This window comes from Hemiscyllium ocellatum, chromosome 16 (genome assembly GCF_020745735.1).
Source record: "Hemiscyllium ocellatum isolate sHemOce1 chromosome 16, sHemOce1.pat.X.cur, whole genome shotgun sequence".
Classification (NCBI taxonomy): Eukaryota; Metazoa; Chordata; class Chondrichthyes; order Orectolobiformes; family Hemiscylliidae; genus Hemiscyllium; species Hemiscyllium ocellatum.
The window spans coordinates 1475288-1497138 of record NC_083416.1 but is presented as its reverse complement, the minus strand read 5'-3'; the positions used below and the strand labels follow the sequence as shown (position 1 = coordinate 1497138).

General features: G+C 39.7%; 1 protein-coding gene across 2 annotated transcripts in view; it reads right to left on the bottom strand.

Moving 5' to 3' along the window:
• The window catches only part of dbn1 (drebrin 1), a 205521-nt gene that overhangs the window by 182730 nt on the left and 940 nt on the right, over positions 1-21851 (bottom strand). The window lies entirely within an intron of this gene.

Sequence of the window (21851 nt, the reverse complement as noted above, 5' to 3'; positions counted from 1 at the left end):
TCAGTTATCTCATCAAGAATCACTCACCATCGCTACAGGTACTTTTTGAAAAATGCACAGTGACAAAAGGGTGGGAGAGTGTCCTTGGAAGGAACTGTTCAGAATTTTAAGATAGATGTTTAACCTTGAAGCAGTCAACATATGGCCCTTGTCAAAACCTTTTCACAGAACTACTACTGATGCAAGAATTCTGAAGTTAAAATACAATTTAAAGCTGTTATGTTCCGGAAATGGTGCTCACAATATACTACATGCCAAATACCCAATCTCACCACGACCAAACATATGGAAGGAAGCTGGAGAAGGAAGACAGCAAGAAAGACTTCAATCAAGCTCTCCGATTAGGCATTGATGGAGTCATGGGAGTTGTTCATTTCCATTTTCTTGGATAGGAATACATGGAGTGTTCAGCTTTTGAATAAAAATTGGGACACTGCAAACTAATTTCATTTAGTGTCTCAACTGTGACGTACATTTTTATAGCTTCTGTATCCAGTGTGTCTCAGAATATTTGCCACAACTATAGTCTTTCTAAACCCAGAAAATGTCAGGAGGGCTGGATTTTTGAAACAACAAGATGGATCAAAACAGGGATTGATTTGCTGTTGGAGGAATAGGGACTGATGATTATTCAGGCTGGTGAAATACAATGGAAGGATGAGCAACTTGGCAAGTGAGTCAAATGTCTGTGGGAAGCTCTGAAGAAAGATCATTGGACTCCATACATTAATTCTTGCTCTCTCTCCCCAGATGCTGCTGGACTGCTGAGTTTCACCAACAATTCCTGGTTTTGACTCTGTGGGCTCTTGTCTGGGTGGATCATCGAGGATAAACTGTAATGTGCACCAGGTGAAAACAGGAAGTCTGGCAAGGATGACTTTGGAAAATCTAGCCTGACATTGATAAAGGCAAGAGTTAAGAATTGAACAGCAGAGAGGTTTTATTCTATTCCTTTATGTATCATATGAAAGTACTCTGAAGGACAATGTTATTACATATTTAAATTGGTAAAAAAAACTTACCAAGAGGGAATTAGAGATTGAGAGAAAATTTAAAGGCTGGATTAGATTGACAAATGGAGCCACCTTTGGCATTGTTGACATAGCACACAGTACTGCCCAACTGTTGGAGGGGGAAGGAAGAGGGCAGATGGTTTGGTGATGGTGGTGGTGGTGGGGGGGGTCTTTCCTCCTTACCGTGGACTGGAAACAGTCACATAAGGGGATCCGCATGTACAAATCCGACCCTTTCATTTCCCAGCAAAAGGCAATAGCTTTGGGATACAGTTGTATGGTATTCAGTGACCTCCTCTCCTAGTTGGAGGTCAGCTCTGCAGGACTGAATATGAATATCGACTTATGTGATCACTGACGTGAACTGAATTACAGCCTTGGCAGAAACTCCAGGCCCAATGCAAATTTTTAAAAAAAGGTACAATTACAGTAGACTGCTGAAAACAGAAATGGACATTAACTTTGATTTATATTTTGGGTCCAGTGACTCTTCAGAACACTGATGAGTTTTTCTAACAATCTCATTTTTTGGATTTCCAGCATCTGCAGTTCTTTGATTTTTTTGGACATAAGTTAAATAGATAAAGCATTAATGTGTTAAAACAGTGTTAAATTCAACATTTTAAATATATGTCACCATAAATTTGTTGGACATTATGTCACAGCGCACATGCACAATGTAAGAAAATAGCATATGGTTCCCCAGATTCAATTGTTCCAAATACACCGATGGATCCCTTTTAGAGCTAGGAAGCAAACCTGGCGGATAACATGCAGTCCTGTGACACTGGCTGTCAACAGCTCGCTGGTTTTATGTTATCACACTGCGTTTTGTGTTTGGGAATACTCAGTGCATTTGTAATCAGCTGGGGGTTCAATACAACTAACAGCTTTAAAATGGACAAGAAGAAAAGGAAAAAAGAAAGAAGATGAGGTTTATATAAAAAGCTTTTGTGGCAACAGTCATTATGTTCATCCCATGGTGCAGGGAGGGTGATGATGCAGTAATTAAAGACCATATTTCTAAACCAATAAAAGCCTGAATCCATCAATTAAACAAAACAGTTTTTGGAATCAACAATCCATCAGCAATTAAACTGTTCCTAATAGAATCAGACTCTGCAGGCTCTTACATCGTTTTAATATATTAAAACTGAATTAAAATCTACCCAAATGTAAAAACTGCATTAAGCGCTTGTCTTACTACAATATCTGACTTCAAAACACAATAGCAGAGCAAGTGGGAACTACCCATGGGGTAATTCTCAACTGTCAGTAACTTCAATACTATGATTATTATAGGTCCAAAGTACATGAGCACCAATTTTATTAATGCATCATGGCAAAAAGAACTGCCAAGGTTGCTCTGTCCTCATTCTTTGTAATTTGCACCCACCACTCCCATTTTGTTTGCCAGTTTCTACTGTTTTTCTTGCATTATTCCTTCACTTCTTCCTTTTGCTCTGACCTCCTTTTCACAAATTTTTTCTCCTCTGGACATTTATTCAATCTTTGGCATCTCAGTATAACTCCGCAGTCCCTCATATCTGAACATGAGCAACTGAGCTCCGGTTTGACACGAAATAAGCAATGAAATTAGGAACTAGTACTTCCATCCTTTTCAAAGAAAAGGGAGAGCGGCTGAAACTTAAAGTAAAAAGAAAAAAAATAAGCCAATTTTGACTGAAATATAATAAAAACATTAATATATCGAAGGGAAATAACTATATCACAAAAAACAAACAAAAGATGTGCAGATGCTGGAAATCAAACAGAAATTGCCAGAAAAACTCATGCCTGCATTAGGTTAATTCCAAATGTAGCTGAAACAAACTCAAACCCAATAACTGCTGATAAAATTGGGTTCTCGTGGTGCAGTGGTAAAGTCCTGAGCTAGTGTTGCTATCTCATAGCCAGAAGATCCAGGTTCAAGTCCCACATACTCAGGAGGTGTATCATAACATGTCCACACACCGTGGTTAAGTATAACTATAGAGAGGAAATGTGTTCAAATTATGTGATGCCTGACTTAAGATCTCTTTTTAAAAAGTAAAAAAGAGAAAGAGTAGAAGGGAGGATTGGTGGCTGTATTCCACTTCAATCACAGGCTTCCAATGGTTATTACTCTAACATGCAACACAACAGTCAGTGGTGGAGATCATTGTGTACATATCTCAAAAAGTAACAGTGGTGAAAAGCATCCATTTGACTCAAGAGGAAAACGCTTCTTAAGAAATGAGAGTTTATCACTTTAGGAACATTGCTAAATTAAGCAGACAGCAGAATTCAGAAGGAGCACTAAAGCAATCCTCCAGGCTACAAATGTTCACCTCTGAGCAAGGAAGGAAGTGCAGGAAAAACAATATGGGCAGTAAAGGGACTAGACACACTGAGCAGTTATAGTCCATGGATTGAGGAGGATCTGTTGGGGCAGTCCCATTTGTGAAAGGCCATACATCATGCATTTTACTCCACAAGTTGTGGGAAAACTCTATTTAGTCTGCAGGAAGTGGGAAAATTTCCATCAGTAACAAGATAAGGGAAACCACAATTTTGATTTTAAAAAACCATCAAAGCAGTCCAGTATATAAATTCTGCTAAATTGTTAGCTTAAAAGCAAAAAGCCATAGCATTGCTACAATACAAAATTTAAAACTTCATTAGAAGAAAACAATATGATATTGCTATAACAAAGTTTAAAAGCTTGAACAGACATTAATACAGCATTGAGGTACTGCAAGATTAAAAGCTTAACGTGTCAGTAGACCACAAACAGTATTGAGATTTTGTAAGTTTTAAACATTAAAGCAATAAAATGTAATCAAAGCAAGAAGCAATAGGTGAAATAATACCGCCTCAAAAGAAAACATTAGTGTTGGACCAGAAAGAACAGAATTGGATATCTTGGAGAAACTAGTTCTTAAGATACACAATTGTACATTGAATCTCAATATGAACAAGCATGTTTACTACTGTGTTCAATAGGATCCACAGCTGATGGTGAAAAATACAGGTACTTTAGAAGAAATTGATAATTGATAATTACTTCAGTCAGAATAAACAAGATTCTTGAAATAACAAGACATAGCGGAAGGGGTCAGCATCCAGAGAAGTCCAAAATATTATTTACATCTACAGATTAGTGTGAAACTACAACTATGACATTTTGAAAAGAAAATTCATGAGTCAGAATTGTTATTAAAATTATTGATGAGTTTTGACATATTTATTAAGCCCAAGGAAGATTGGTCTTTGGTGAAAGTCATTTAAATTACATGGAAGCAGAAACCAGGAAGAGTTAAATTCAGAGAAGGTCAACCTTAACACGGGGTCAAAAGACTCTCCATTTTATAAATCATAAGCATTCCACAATCACACATGACCAAGTCAACACAGCGAGTAAGCCAATCAGCAGATACTAAGAGTCAGTGACAGAACTTACTTGGGTCAACATTGATACAGGAACAAGCATCACTGTGCTGTCAGTTAAGGTACCATTGCTGAAGAAACAGAAGTTAAAGCCTACAGAAATGAAATCATTTGGGTGGAATAAATCTCATTGTTATATGTATGCTACCAATAACACTGCAACATCAAGAGCATGGGATAATTGAAAATGTGCATGCAGTTCATAATGAACACTTCTCACTTTTGAGTTTACATGCATTTCTTGACCTCAATGTGCCTTCGATAACAGAATTAGTTCAACTAATTTCAAGAGAATAAATGGGTTTAAATACATTGTTGACCAACTGATGAAGGGAAATCAAAAGGATCAAAAAGAGGAGGTGGAACCTGATATTACTGATGTTGTCATAAGATATTTTTCCATTCTGCAACAGGAAGGAAGACTGCAACTTAAGTGGAGTAATGGAAAGGCTTTCCATTCTATCACCAAAGAATCTTCAGATCGCAAAAACAGCCGCATTAAGGGAATAACAAGTAATTCCAGGTATTAGTTTAGTCTTGGTCCAAACATGAGCAAACCTTGAGCAAAACCAAAGATTTTCAATTCTCTTCAACCAGTCTGTGAAGAACATAAACTCAGCGTGTGACATTAAACCCTTTCCCTCCAACACAATAAAATAAAGACGATCACTGACATCATAGAACATAACAGCAGAGTACAGGCCCTTCAGTCCTAAATGCTGCATCGACCCGTGAAAGTAATCTGATGCCTATTTAATCTACACCGTTCCATTATGATCCATATATACGTCCAATGCCCATTTAATGTCGGAGAGTCTACTACTGTTGCAGGTAAGGCAGCATTTGACTAGAGGTGCAATCAAAGATCCTGAGTAAAATTGAAGTAAATGGGAATCAGGACAATTACTCCGGATAAAACCCATACCCAGCACAAAGGAATACAGTAGCAATTATTGGAATTCAATCATCTCAGACCAGCTCACTAGGAGTTGCTCAGGAAAGTGCCCAACCATCTTCAGCCGATTCAACAACTTTCCCTCCATTGTAGGTCAGAAGTGGGCATTCAGTTCCATTTTCAACATGTCAAATAGTGACGCAGTCTGCACCCATATGCAGCAAAACCTATATAACATTCAAGTTACCTTGATAGGTGGTAGTTTTTGTCATGTAATTGCAAGCAATGGCCATCTGCAATAACTGACAATCTAAACCATTCTCCCTTAAATTCAACAGAATTACCACCACTTCATTCAGAACCAGCAATTGCCAAGAGATCATCATGCACCAGAAATTACACTGATTCAGCCACATTTTTGATTTAGTATTGTCACATACCAAGATACAGTGAAAAGTATTGTTTTGAGTACTATTCGGGCAAATCATCCCTTACATAAGTACATCAGGGTAATAGAACAGAATGCAGAATATAGTGTTACAGATACAGAGAAGGTGCAGAGAAAGATCAACTCTAATGTATGAGAGGTTGTTCAGAAGTCTGGTAACAGCAGGTGAGAAACTGTTCTTAAATCTGTTGATACATGTTTTCAAACTCTTGTGTCTTCTGCCCGATGAAAGAGAGTATAAGTGGGATGGGAGAGAAACTGACTGCTTTCCCCGAGGCAGCAGGAACTGGAGATGGAATCAAGGGAAGGAAGACTAGCTTTCATGATGGACTGGGCTACATTCCTGATGAAGGGCTTATGCCCGAAACGTCGAATTTCCTATTCCTTGGATGCTGCCTGACCTGCTGTGCTTTAACCAGCAACGCATTTTCATTCATGATGGACTGGGCTACATTCATGAATACACTGGTTACAAGAGCAGGTTAAAGGGGGATATGCTGTGGTAATTAATTCACACCCTAACATCTCTTTCTATCAGCTAAATGGCACAATTCAAGACTGGGATGAAAAATATTCCGCAGCACCAAACAGCTACTCCCCACTCCACTTCCCCAGATAAGTACAGTTCCTACAACACTTCAGCAGCTCAACATTAAGGAGAACAAAGCAACCCACTTGGTTGGCATCTCAGCCACCATCAGTGCACTATGACTGTAACACATACCACCTACAAGATTAATTAACAGTACCTCCACAATCCGCTATCTCTATTGCCTTGGAGTGTGCAGCAGATGCATGGGGCACCATAAAATGCAAATTCCTCACGGTTAGTCACACAGCATTCTGTCCTGGAAATGCATCACCTGTACTTCACGGTCACTGGATCAATGTTTCAGAACTTCCCTTATAATCACACTCAGAGTACATTCACTACTCGGACAGGAGCAGTCTAAAAAGGAAGCTGGTCACCCTAGCAATTAGAGAGATGGCCAATAAACGCAGGTCTTGCCCCAAATATCTCAAGATTAAAATGAAAGTTTACAGATTGCCAGACCATTTTATAAAGCCAAGGGTTATGCAAAAACCGTTCCAGAACTGGTATAAAGAGAAAGGCTAGACTGTTTTTCACTGGAGTATGGGAGGTTGAGCGGTGACCTGAAAAAAGTTTGTAAAACAAAGGAAATAGATAGAGCTAAATGGTAGTTGTCTTTTCCCTAGGCTGGGGGATTTCAAGACTAGGGGACACAGTTTTAAGCTGAGATGAGAGATTTAAAGAAAATGAGGCAATTTTCTATTTTACACAAAGGGTGGTTAGTGTGCGGAATGACTTGCTGAGAAAGTGGTGGATGGAGGTTCAATTACAGTGATTAACAGACATTTGGATAAGTACATTATTAGGAATGGTTTGGAGGGATATGGGCCAGGAGCAGGTAGGTGGGGCTAGTTTAGGTTGGAATTATGTTCAGTATGGATTGGTTAGACCGAAGGGTCTGTTGCCATGCTGTATAATTCTATGACACTATTCAATGAGCAACATCACTTTGTGAGCCACATAGAACTAAGTGCCACATCAATTCTCGGTAACACTAGGTTAGCTACTCAGAGTTGTTTAGCAATATGACTGACAAGTGTCAGGAGTCTCCAGGGTTCTTGAAATACTATAAACTATTTTTTTTTAAAAAAAGAATTTATACAGACTGTGCTTCACAGTCAATTAACTTTGAAGTGTGCATCAATTTATCATATTCAACTTTGCCATCACTGAAATAAATAAATTTCATCTGCAAAAAGAAACAAAGCTCCAAAGATCTTGTAACAGAAGCCCCAGATTAAAAAAAACAAATTTGTAACGACAGAAAACCATCGAGCTGCGAACTGCCATTATGCACAGATGGAGCACTTCCTTACACATGGAGCATCACACAAACGTGTGAGATTTATTTTTAGCCTTCATGACCTGTGCTGGGGATAATCACAATCCAATTCTTGGAATGCATCCCACATTTACATAAACATTAATATTTGAAAATAAAATGTGATGTTAAATGGCAGACAGATGATATTGCACTCTAATGAAATTAACACAACCTCATTCGAATGGAGGAAAACACTGAAAGAAATTGCATGATTAAAAGGCAGATAACAGACCACTTTGGCTCCTTCACCAAGAATGACCTTACAGTCTCTGCACTAACACCTAATCACGAGTGAGTTGCCTTCACAAATCTAGCCATATGTTGATCACCCAAAGTCTGTTGCTGGAGGCTCATGGACAGTATTTCTGATCTGCTGTCAATTAAAACCATAAAAACAACCAACTAATGTTGGTAGAAGGACAAGGATATTCATGCAGGATTGCTTATGCGCTGGGAGGAGGGATCCCTCCTGCAAAGATTCTCAGTGGCTGGTCGAGGATCACAGCATTGGGGAAGGTCAGTAGCAGCTCACTGCCTTCGTCGCTGACCACCTTCAGCCCACTTCCCTTGCAATTCTCCCCCCAACACCATCCACCTGTGGCCCGGGATCCAGTGATGGCTCCAGATCTTGGGTAGATGTCTCACAGGCAGCAGACCACAGGAGCCATGGAGAGGGCAGTCAATGTGCAGTTAACTGTCTGAATTAAAATTAGTCCTGCATGCTGTCCTTAAAAGGAGGGGACATGGGAGTCTCACCAACACTCCGGCCAATTGGAAACATGCCCATTGCCTCGAGTAAGTATTGTTGAGTGTGGTGCTGGAAAAGCACAGTATGTCAGGCAGCATCTGAGGAGCAGGAGAATCGATGTTTCGGGCAAGAGCCCTTCATCAGGGATGATTAAGTAAATACTGCCCAGTTTTACTCTCTCCTCAGCTGTTCTTCTTTAACTGCAAATACAAACAATGCTGCATTAAGTTACATGTGAACCAGATACATTAGTTGCAGCAGGAAGCTAAGCTTGTGCATGCATGGATTTAGTTTAGACTCGGGCAGCGATCAGTCCGTCATGCAAATACAGCCTGTCCCAGCATCATCACAGGTAAGCATGTGGACCTGCCATATTAACAAGAATAATCTTCCAACTAAGTCACCTGCTCCCTGTACTCCCAATAGTATCAAGCCAATCAATTTAAAACCCTTTTCCTGGGGAAGGTGAAAGCAGTTGACAACAGCCAGATGGATACAGCTCCAAAATGATACCATCCAGAACAAAGCAGTTCACTTGATTGGTGGGTGGAGGGAGTGAATCTGGAATCAACACTCATTAATACCTTGTGTACCATCTACAAGATGCACTACAGAAATTCACCAAACATCCTCAGACAGCACCTTCCAAATCCACAACCATCTAGAAGGACAAGGGCAGCAGATATATAGAAATACTACCTCCTGCAAGTTTCCCTCCAAGCCACTCACCGTCCTGAATTGGTAACATATTACCATTCTTTCGGTGCTGTTGGGTCAAAATCCTGGAATTCCCTCAGGGCATTGTGGGTCAACCACAGCAGGTGAGCTGCAGCGGTTTAAGAAGGCAGCTCACCACCACCTTCTCAAAGGCAACTAGGAACAGCCAATAAATGCTGGCCAGTGAGTGATCTCCACATCCCATGAATTGAATAAGAGGTGCATATCGTCACTGCCCTCCCAAGTACAAGATAAAAACAGCCTCTCAGGATGGGATTTTCACAAACAGTGAGAGGTGGCACAGAAGTGTTTATTTCCTACTCTCTTCTAAAAAGCATACAGAACATATGAGCTTACAAAATTAGAACACAGGAGACCATTTCGGCTTTAAGCCTGCACTGCCATTCAACAACATCCTAGCTGAATTTCCAATTCCATTTTCCAATCTATCCTCCTGCCTAACAAAAATTATATTAAAAATTACACAAAACCAAGTTATCGTCCAACAGTTCATTTGGAAATACAAGCTTTCAGAATGCTGTTCCTTCATCAGGAAATACTCCAAAAGCTTGTACTTCCAAATTAACCTGTTGGACTACAGCCTGGTGTTATGTGATTTTTAAATCCCAGACCAACACCAGCATCTTCACATCATGCCTTAAAAAATAAATGAATAACCTCACCTCGAACCACATCTGAGGCAGAGTTCCAAACTCACACAGTACTTTCCTAGAAAGGTAATTCACCTTCTCTCTGTTCAGAAAGGTGATCCCTGATTTAAAAAGTGGGCCTTAATTCAGAATTAACAAAAAGAAACAATACCACTTGACATCGTTCCATGACTGGACAACATTTGATAAGTAATTACTGGCAAAATACTCTGGATGCTGGAATTCTGAAACTAACACAGAAACTGCTGGGGAAAGAAACAGAAATAGAAACATTTCAAGTCCTAAGACTGTCCTTCAGAACCCTGAAGATTGCCTTTGAATTGAAGTTTAATATATGAAATGGCCACAAACAAAAAATATGAACTTAAGAGTTTTTAGTCATATCATCAAACAGGGATAGAAAATAATGAGCCTGGTCAATTTTCAGAAAATAAATAAAAATTACCGCACTGCTTTACTGCAGAGTGAACACAAAGCATATCACAACTTTCACAGCATCCAGGTATAATTGAACTCGGTTTAAATCCATTCCAGAGCCTGTATTAATTACAGCGGAATTCAACAAGGCCTTCCAGAAAATATCAGTAGTGACCCTGGACCAAGAGACTGGGGTTCAAGTCCCACCTGCTTCAGAGGTGTGTCATAACCACTCTGAACAGGTTGATTAGAAAATCCAAATGACAAAATAAGGACTGGACTCTGTCGCAGTGGTAGTGTTCCTACCTTTGAGTCAGGAGGCCAGGGTTCAATCCCACCAGCCCTGGGTATGTGTCATCACTTACCTGAACAGATCAATTAAAAAACAAGGTACGGTTTAAGGTTAAATACTGGCAAAGAAACAATTGAGGAGAAACTTAAAATATTACATATAGCAGGGTGGTAGGGGATGGAATCATTTGGTGTGAAGTTGAAAGGGCAAAGGTTGACCTTTTGCTGAGTAAACTTGAGCTGGAATTAACAAAGCTGATGGAAAAGTGGATTTTGTAAACCAGGACAAAAATAATAATTTAAACTGTACAGTAGATATGTACAAACAAGAAGACCATACAGATAGGGCAAAGCTGAAATGGCTCAAGTTAAACTGCAACAGAAGGACAAGAATTTAAGTTAGCGAAAGACAAATGTCAGAAGTCCAAGATCTCAAAATGCAGGAAGGGATTGTTACAAATATGAAATTTGTACGATTATTGCATATTGGGACGGTTTCGTTTGGGCAAAATGGAGACATTATGGGGCCCATTCTAAATCTTACCTACCAATCTTCTTTGTTAAAAGTTAAAGGGGACTTAGGTTGTTCTTTGCAGAAAAAGGTGCAAGATATTCATACCAATTAACAATGAGCCAATCACTATGCTGACTGTGGTTAAACTGTTAGATTTCCAAATCCCAGCTGAGGATTGTTAGGAATGTTAGTTTAAAGTGTGGCCATTTGTAAAACTTGTCTTTTCTTTCTAGTATAGAATAGATTTGGAGATCTAGCATTTCTACCTAGATACTAGGCCCATGTGATTTGCACTGATTTAGAATGTGAATGGTTTTAAGAGGAAGGATCCATTGGCAGCCATTGAAAGATCAATTTACAGGTTTTCCCTAAAATGTCACTGAACCTCTGATTGGATCATTTGGCAAGATTCCAGCAGATAGCAGAAGAGAAAGCAATAGAGAAACTAAGTACCGTTAGTTATATGATTGACCACATGGATGGGTGGGAGCTAGAGTTCAGTTGAAAAGAACAGCTTAGTGAAAATTTTTTGAAAGTGGGATAATTTGCCTAGCTTTGGTTAGACGGAACCTCCAATTTGTAGTTAAAACCAATTGGGGAGTAGGAAATATTTGCCCAGAAATCAAAATTAAAGTGGAGTTGAGAATACTTTTGGACAAGTTTCTGATAATTCAGTGTTTACTTAAGAGATAAAGGGAATAACATGAGAGATTTTAGGTAGTTTTAAATGTTAAGTAGCAGATCTTTCCATGGGTTAGAATATGTTAACTACTGAAACAGTATTTAATCAATGTTGCTTATAGTTACTTTATTAAATAGGAAAAGTTGAAATTCTCTTCTGTGATCCTTTCAGTCGTTCACTAGAAGTTTGAAAACCTTATCAAAAATATCAGTATCTTTGGGGATCATAACAATTCTTGAAGAGCAAGAACATCAAAAGAAAGTGAAATTATTTAAAAATATAGATGGTATGACAGGGGTGGGAACCTGCAGATCTTTCTGAATAATGGAACTTATTTTATCTTATAAATAAATAGTTTGCATCTCATGAACACCCACTAAAAATAATGCAAAGTAATCAATGAAACATTGCTGTCTCATCCCAATAATTTCTATTGGAACCACCTGAGATTTGAAGCGAGAGATAAAATGATCAACATCAGGACCAAGAATACCTGCTGTCAAGCTATTGCACAGACCCAATGCAAACAGTGGTCATGGTGGAAGGGAAAACAAAGCTGGGCAGCAACAAGGAGTGCCAGTGAGCTCCACCTCCCAGATTAGAACTAGCTGAACACCTTGCTTTTCTGCATCCTGGAATGATGAACAAACATGAACATGCTTCTCTTCAATTAGTACAGAACATTCAAAACAGGAGTGAGTTATTCATTTTATTTAGTGATGGAACGTAAAAAAAAATGGAAACCAATTTGCCTCTATGTATTGTCACAATTTGAAAGTACAAAATGCCTTCTGTTATAAAGAATTTTTTCATCAGCAGGACAGATGCCCAATCTCACATCTGTACACTCTAAAATAACAGTATGTTATCATCCTCCTCACATTCTCATCTAGATCACTTATATAGATCACAAACAATAAAGGGACCCAGCACTGATCCATTTGGTACACCAGTGGACACTGAGCTCCAATCACACAAACAGCCCTTTACCACCACTTTCTATCTCCTACCACCATGTGCTTTTACCTTATTTATCAGTCTCCCATGTGGGATCTCTTCAAAGGCCTTTCTGAAATCCAAAATTACAAAAGTTCCCTCATCTACACACCTGAGTCACCTCCTTGAAAAATTCAGTCAAATTTGTTTTCATGAACCTCCCTCTAACAAAACTATGCTGACTATCCCTGATCAAACTTTTCCTTCCATCTTCCAGTCCTCTGGAACCTCCCTTTTGGCCACACAGGAATTCAAAATTTCCCCTGTAATTTCTTCCCTTGTCTCCCACAGCACTTGGGATACAACACAGCTGGACCTGGGGATTATCCACTTGTAAGCCAAAACCTACATTGAGCAGATTGACATGGGGAGAGAAGCTAATAACCTCAGTCCCCCTTTCCAAAGTCTGTACCTATATCCTCCTTTGCCAAAGTGAAGGCAGATGTGAAGTACCATTTTAATACCCTACCATTGTCCTCCAGCTCCACACACACACTGTCCCACCCTTGGTCCATAATGGGCCCTACACTTTCCCTGGTTATGCTCTACCTCTTGATATACTTATAGCATAACTTGGGATTTTACCTAATTTTACCCACTAGTGTCTTTTCTTTTTCCCCCAATGTCTTTCTCTTTGCTGTCTGAATTGATTTGCTAAAGGCCCCTTGTGCACTCTGTATCCCAAGAGGACCTTCGCACCCTCTGTACCCCTCTTCTCCTTATCCAGTCATGAAAATTATTAAATATGCAGGGTTCTCAGGGCTCGCTGCTCCTACATTTAACCCTAAGGGGAACATGTTGGGCCTATACTCTCCCCATTTCCTTTTTGATCATCATCACTCCCTTGATGAAGCTATGCTGACTCTGCTCTATTTTAACCATGCATTTCCAAGTACTCCATAACCTTGTCCTTAATAACGGATTCTAAACTCTTAAACGACCAAGGTCAGGCTAGCTGGCTTACAGTTCCCTGTCTTCTGCCTCGCTCCCTTAAACAAGGGTGTTACATAAGCCATTTTCCAGTCCTCTGGTACCTCCCCAATTCCAGTGATTCCTGAAAGATTACACAGGCCTCTACAATCTCTTCAGCTATCTGCTTCCACCTCTGGGGTGTGGTCCATCTGATCTGGGTAATTTATCCATCTTGACCTTTCAGCTTCCCCAGCACCTTCCTTTTTAATGATGACCACGACACTCACTTCTGCTCTTGAAACAATGTACTTAGTTTCTCTTTTATTGTTCCCCATTACTACTTCTCAACACTCATTTTCCAACATCCACTCTTGCCTCTCTCTTACCTTTTAGATATCTAAAACATTTTTGCAATCTGCTTTTAAATTACTCTCATATTTCATGTTCAAACAGTTAGTGCTGGAGGAGCCTCAGCCGTTGTCATCCTCCTCGATCCCTCTAGCTGCCTCACTGATAGTCATACCCTCCTGTCCCTGACCAACGACTGAATTCAAGGTCGTTAATCTAACAAGTGTGATTGCCTCCTGAAACACAACGTCCAGGTAACTCTCCCCCTCCCTGATGTGTCAGTGTTTGGTGCCCAGAATCCAGCTCAGTAACTCTGAACCAGAGTTCCTCAAGCAACCAGCACTGACTGTAGATGTGGTCATTCCAAACTCCCACAACATGGGTCACCAGCCCCCACATCATGCAGATATAACGTTTGGCCCGACAGCTATCTTACTGCTTAGCTTGACTTTAAAAAAAACTCAAGTGGTCTTTTGACTTGTAATTCATAAATATTTCTCCTAGTTGCCTTCAGTTTGAAAGTAATGTTTTGCATGTAATCAAATTAGCAGCCATCATTAACCAATGAACCTGCAGTGACATCACATGGTTTTGTGCTGAGGCCCAATCTTGGGTTTTAATATTATCACATTGGGAAAAAACCTGAAATTATAAACCAATAAAAAACAAACAAAAAGCACCTCATCTTCTGTGCATCAAATTCCCACAATGCCTCCAAAGTCCCCAAACTATTTACTCACTCAGGCTGGGTCTGACACTGAATGGATCTCTCCTTTTGGCGGTGTGAAGCTTATTGATCATGTGCTTTCAACAGGCCTGCTATTAAATAGACCTGGGATGACTCATATTGGTTAAGCTTCAACAGTAATTAATACCTAATAACTATTAAAGATCTATTCATGTTTCTCAGCTGCCTTACTAAGTTTTACACTTGATTACTGCATTTTAAATTTTTAAAATGGACAAAAAAACAGACAAACCAATTCTATTTCCACGCTATCTCCAAATTCCCTGAACTATATACAGAGGAACCTCAAATGATCCGAATATCAACTATCCGAATATCGGATTATCCAAAGGAAATCTCAAGGTTCCAGGGGGCGCGGATGGGGGTTGGATGGTGAGTGGGGGTGGACAGGGGAACAGGGTGGTCTGGGGCTCACACACGGTGTGCTGCGCCTAGTCTCTTGAACGGGGAGCGGACTTCACAGAAAACTCCGAGTTCCAGAGGAAATCAATTAACTGAATAATCAATTATCTGAGTGAAACAGTGCCCGCCCATCTCATTCAGATAATCAAGATTCCTCTGTACTCACTCGGGCTATGTCTCAGTCTGGATGTGATCCCTCCTTCCTGACTGTGCAAAGCTTTCAAAATGTAATTTGATTAGATTAGATTACTTACAGTGTGGAAACAGGCCCTTCAGCCCAACAAGTCCACACCAACCCGCCGAAGCGCAACCCACCCATACCCCTACATTTACCCCTTACCTAACACTACGGGCAATTTAGCATGGCCAATTCACCTGACCCGCACATCTTTGGACTATGGGAGGAAACCGGAGCACCCGGAGGAAACCCACGCAGAAACGGGGAGAACGTGCAAACTCCACACAGTCAGTCGCCTGAGTCGGGAATTGAACCCGGGTCTCAGGCGCTGTGAGGCAGCAGTGCTAACCACTGTGCCACCGTGCCGCCCATAATTATTTGTTAAATAAATAATTATTTACCAATATTCTCAATTACTGCTCTCAGGGTTGTACTTAGCATCCAGCATGTTATCAGCAACCATAGCCTTTGCGATGCCATTTGATGGGACAATGTAACACAGTCATAGAGATATACAAAACAGAAACATAACCTTCACTCCAACCTGTCCATGCCGACTGGATATCCTATATAAATCTGCTCCCATTTGTCAGCATTTGGCCCATATCACTCTAAATCCTTCCAGTTCATATACTCATCCAAATGCCTTTTAAAAAAAATGTTGTAGCAGCCTCCACTACTTCACCTTTTTTGGACTTTTGTCCTAAACGTTGATTCTCCTGCTTCTCAGACGCTGCCTGACCTGCTGTGCTTTTCCAGCACCACACTCTTGATACTGATCTCCAGCGTCTGAAGTCCTCACTTTCTCCCAGTTGGAGATAGAGCACTAGTTTGCAAGACAGAAGGGTAAAGGCTGCATTTCTTTGAGTTGGGTGACAGTATATGAAGAGAATGACCTGTTTATAATGGTGTCTCTTAGCAGATAGATTACAAATGGAGAACTGGTTGGTAACATTATTTTTCACATCAAACCATCACATACACAAAAGAAATAAGCAATTATCCCCTATTTATTCTAAGTGAATCTCTAATTTAAAATTAATTGAGCTTTAGTATAGACATAGGTTTACTTACTGGAGTCCTGGAATAAAAGGCCTTGCCTTTTTTTCAGAGGCAAATGATCAAAGACCAAAGGAGAAGCTTATTTCATTGTGACCAGAGAGCTAAATGAGAATGTTCACTTCCTGGAAAGGAAATCGCTTCAAACATTGAGAAAATTCATCAGTTCTGTCTTCTCAAATAAAATACAGAACAGGCTTTGTAAACAAAACATCATTGATGTTCAGTCATGAAAATGACTGGTCTCTCTACTTCTGATTAGCAATACTGCATTTCTACAGTCACAACAGCCTACATGATTTTGTCAAACCACTCTGAGGGAGATAGTGGTTAAACAGTTATGTAGCAGCTTGTGTGAATGAGGAACAGCAACAAATAAACCTTACAATATTTTTTATTTATTAAGGAAATTTCTGCACACACTCCAAAATAATAGATCATTTGGTGTTTTACTAGCTGTCATCAAAATGTGATTACTTATCCCGATCCCCCCCACATACCTCATCCCACTCAGTGTTCAGGTAACAGCAAGTGACATTGCCATTACCACAATAAATATGAACTTCTAACATACTCCCAGAATCAACAGCAGAAACAAATCAGATGGATGGAAGGTATTTCAGCTTGTTCATTGCAAGGTCACTTGTAATTTTTCTAAGAAATGCAGAGCATCACAGACAAAACTAGTCGAGTTGAAGACACATGCTCTACAAAGCAGACATTGACAATAAATGACAGAAATGAAGAATAAAAAACACAAGACCTGCAGAACAATGAAACACATATGATCAGTGCACAGCATATCTAAAGACCTAAGCAGGACCTTCCTTTCACTGAAGAGCAGCATAGGGATATATAACCAGCATAGATTAAATGGCCTGTTTCTGTGTTACACTGTACACAATTTTAAGGAATGAATGACAGACCTTCCAAAGTTTAAGTGAATGTCATGAAGTAGAATCTAAAAGACATGAAATCAAAGTTAATGGGAGAGATTTTTAAAAAGTGGATAAGAGAAAGACAGGAAAAGAAAAGGCAGGAAGAGAGTATAAATTAAATAAATTAGGAACAGGGATAACATTCAGCCCTTCAAGTCTGTTTCCTATTAAAGAAGAATATAGTTAATTGGCATTCCAACTCCATCCACTTGCCTTTGTCACATATTAAAGTTACTGATTGGAATTGCATCTGCTGCTTTTTGGGGGAAGAGGTCTATACATTGTGAAAACTTCCTAATTTCTGTTCTGTATGGGCAGGCTCAGATGTTAAGGTTCTGTTCCTTTGTCTGCAACCGTTGCTGTAGTTCCTCAGAGCGATAGAGTTCTACAGCATGAAAACAGACCCTTTGGTCCAACTTATCCATGTCGACCAGATATCCAAAATTAATCTAGTCCCATTTGTAATTCCTCAATAAGTTTAATTAAACTCATTAAATTTCATCTACCCTTTACAAATCTATGTTCACACTTTTTAATCAGTTCTAAATTTCTCTAAGTTGCTTCATCACTTTGTCCTTAATTACAGATTCCAGTGATTTCCCTGCAACCAATGTTGGACTAACAATTCTCTAGCATTCTCGTTTACTCCTTACATATTTCTTAATCAGTGGAGTTGCATTTTGAATTTTCTAATCCAAAAGGGGAATTGCTGAATCATGCACATCGATGGTTGAAACAGCTACAATTCTCTCATATTTCCTTTGACAGAAATCATCAGGTCTTGGGGATTTATTAGTCTTTCAAACCATTACTTTGACTACTTTTTGTGTGTTTGTTATTTTATTCACTTCCAATTCCTGTTTCAGCATTAGTTGGGAAACTCGGACTTTGAAAAAGTACGTCATTTAGCCTTTTACACTGCAACACCAATCATGGTTAATCTCATTGCGGTCCCATCACCATTTCCCTGTCCATACCCTCTAACCTTTCACTCCTTTATCTATTTAACTCAGCCTTGAATAAATGTAAAGACCTGATCTTCGCTACCTTCTGGAAAAAAGAGAATTCCATAATCAAACAATAAATAAAATGTTTCTTCTAATATAATTGTAGTTACTTCACATACTAATTTGGATGTAATTTACAAATTTGCATTTTTTTGCAGCATTTGCTTTGTCTTTTTTGCTGTTTCTTTTCCCCCAATCCCCTGAATCTATACTATTCTTTGTGCATTTGGATGCTTTTTCTTTTAGTTTTATATTATATCAACTTTCTTTTTGTGGAGCTCCCTTTCCTTAGTTATCTAACACTGTTCCTGCATTAAGTTAAATCATTATTGAACATCATTTCTGATTTGTAGTTTTACTTGGTAACTGATTGGATCACCTTGCTATTGTCAGTCACTTTCTCAACCTTCTGAAGTGAGCCTTGTAAAGATCTAAAGCCCAATAAAAAATCATGTTATAAGTTTGCTTTTTAAATCTAAAGTTAAATTTGACCATATTATGAACTGTTACCTGTGATCCCATTCTGATAGATGATTAACTATATCTGATTCATTCTTCATGTTGCGCTCTGCTCTTCGTTCTGGAACATTTTGGTTTCGATGGCTAAACTGAATGTACTAAAGAAATTCATTCAGAGAAAGTGAGGACTGCAGATGCTGGAGATCAGAGTTGAGAGTGTGGTACTGGAAAAGCACAGTCAATCAGACAGCATCCGAGGAGCAAGAGAATCGACATTTAGGGTGTAAGCCCTTTATCAGCCCTTCCTGATTAGATTAGATTCCCTACATTGTGGAAACAGGCCATTTGGCCCAACAGGTCCACACTGACCCTCCAAAGAGTATCCCATCTAGACCCATTCCCCTCCCCTACCCTCTACTTACTCCTGACTAATGCACCTAACACTATGGGCAATTTAGCGTAGCCAATTCACCTATCCTGCACACCTTTGGACTGTGGGAGGAAACCCACGCAGACACGGGGAGAACGTGCAAACTCCACAGACAGTGGCCCTAGACAGGAATCGAACCCTGGCACTGTGAGGCTGCTGTGCTAACCAGTCAGCCACTGCGACACCCGTGAGGAAAGCTTATTCCTGAAATGTTGATTCATTTCCTCCTCGGATGCTGCCTGATTGGCTGTGCTTTTCCAGCACCACACTCTCGATTCAAGAAATTTATTGCCTTTCTGATTTGAGCTACTTTGTTCTTCTCAATTTATGAAGAATTGAAATCTACCATTAAAACTGTGTTTCAGCTCTGAACATTTTTAATCTCTGAATCACAACATTCTGTTATTTCATTACTGCAATCAGTCTGTAGAATGAGAAAGACTAATTGGAAAGTGACAATAGAAAAATGGAAGCAAATTGAATCAAGCAAAAGTGTAAGTGAAAGAGCAGAAAAGAGCAAGTGTGAATAAGAGAAAGGGATTGAGAGTGATAGACACAGCATGATAGGAGGGGGCCATGTAGCCTTTGAAGTCCATTCTGCTACTTAATGATATTGTAACTGATCTGAGGCCTCTCTCTGTATACTCAGCTTCCCACAACCCTGACTACCTTCAGTTCACTGAAATCTATCAGTTACAGATTTAAACTCAACATCTGCCATTTACAAAGAGTTCCAAACTTCTACTACTCTTTGTGTCAAAGTACTTCCTAATTACACTCCTGTAAGGTCTGACCCCCATTTTCTTCTTAACTTCCCAAATAGTGGAAAGAGTTACTTTCTAACCATTCCATCTATGCCCCTTAACATCTAGAAAATTTCAATTAAATCACTTATCTAAATTCCAGGAAATATAATTTTAATTTGTGTCACCTATTCTTTAAAATGCAACCTATATAATCCAGGTATCATTCTGTCAAACTTGTGATGCACGTGCTTCATGGCCAATATCATTCTGAAGCATTGGTGTCTGGAACTGCTTGCAATACACCTGAGATGGTGCAACCTGGACTGAGAAGGAATTCCCCACCCCTTATTCTTGTCTCTGTGTTTAAAGCAAGGACTTCAGTATTCTTCTATGTCTGCTCATGCCAGTTTAATGACAGATCAAAAATGAGAAATTGATTACAATTTCTCAAACTCTGAATTGATCATTCTACTGATGACAGTGAATTGTCATATTCAACTCACAAACAAAAGCAGAAATAGCTGGAAAGACCCAGCAGGTCTGGCAGTATCTGAACTGAGGAGTGGGGCGGCGGGGGGTACATTAAGAGGGTCACTGGATTCAAAATGTTAACTGCTTTCTCCCCACAACAAATCACCACAACCTGGGAGTAGACTGCATCCTCCCACACACGTGAGCTTCGATAGGATTTTGTTACATTTTCCACCATTTGTTCTCCTTCTAAATTTAACCCTTTTATTTTCCAAGAGTTGCTAATTCTAAATATTGATAATTCCATTTGTACAGAAATCGATATGAGATCATGTAGGTCAATTAGCTATGATATTATGCATGTTAGTGAGGCAAACTAAACTGTCAAAATTAGTATTGAATAGAAAGAAGCTATGCATTATGTATCCACTGAATACAATTTTTATCACAGCAAATCAGAACAAAGAGCATAACAGCAACTTTGATACCTATCTGATCTATCACTTAGACAAAGGCTTTTTCCCAGCAAGCACTCTGAGATGGTATGGCTGTAGGCAGGTAGAGTAGAGAGCATCTGATTCGGCGAAGGATCCTCTTGTTAATCAAGTGACTGGTTACATGATGTTAAACATCTTCAAAGTGGAAAGCTTCAGTAACTAATCACTTTCCCAAGCTTGTCCGTTTTTCAGAAAAAGAACACGTGCTTAATTTTTAGAGGAAATTTAAACCACTCACTGAAGTCAAGCAATTTTCATAGTTCCTAAACCATCCTAGTGATTTGAGACTTTCTAGAATGTCTATTTTAATATTCACTCAGGAATAATTAGGTGACATAAGCAACCAGTGAAGCATTAACGATTTTATTCTTTGAACTGATTATTTTTTGAGAAGTGAACTTGATAGTAAAAGATGGCTGTTGTCTAGCAAATGTTTGAATTTTAATCCGAACGTTTGCTAATTACGCCAACGCTCTCTTTCGCTCTCCCTCTCTCTTTCTTTCTCTCACAATGCAATTGCCCATTCCGAGGGCATGGTAAGCACCACAATCAGGAAAAGGGCCGGTCAATTGAATAATGATTATTACAGACAGATTACAATGCTGTTAACCAAAAAAATAGACAGGAAAACACATTAAATGAATAAAATCTGCAGGAAGCACCAGTTACAATGCACGAAGTAACAGACCCACTAATGATGGGAGTGGGGGGATGGGGAGGGGTGACTTCGGGGGGGATGAGGAGGGGGAGTGAAGGAGATTGGGAGGGGGAGGTGAGTGGGGAGGGGAGAGAGTGGGGAGGGGAGAGAGTCGGGAGGGGAGAGGGAGGGGGAGGAGGGGAAGGGAAAGGTGAAAGGGGAGGGGAAAAGGGAGGGTGAGAGGAGGAGGGGAAAGGGGAGAGGACAAGGGGGAAGGGGGAG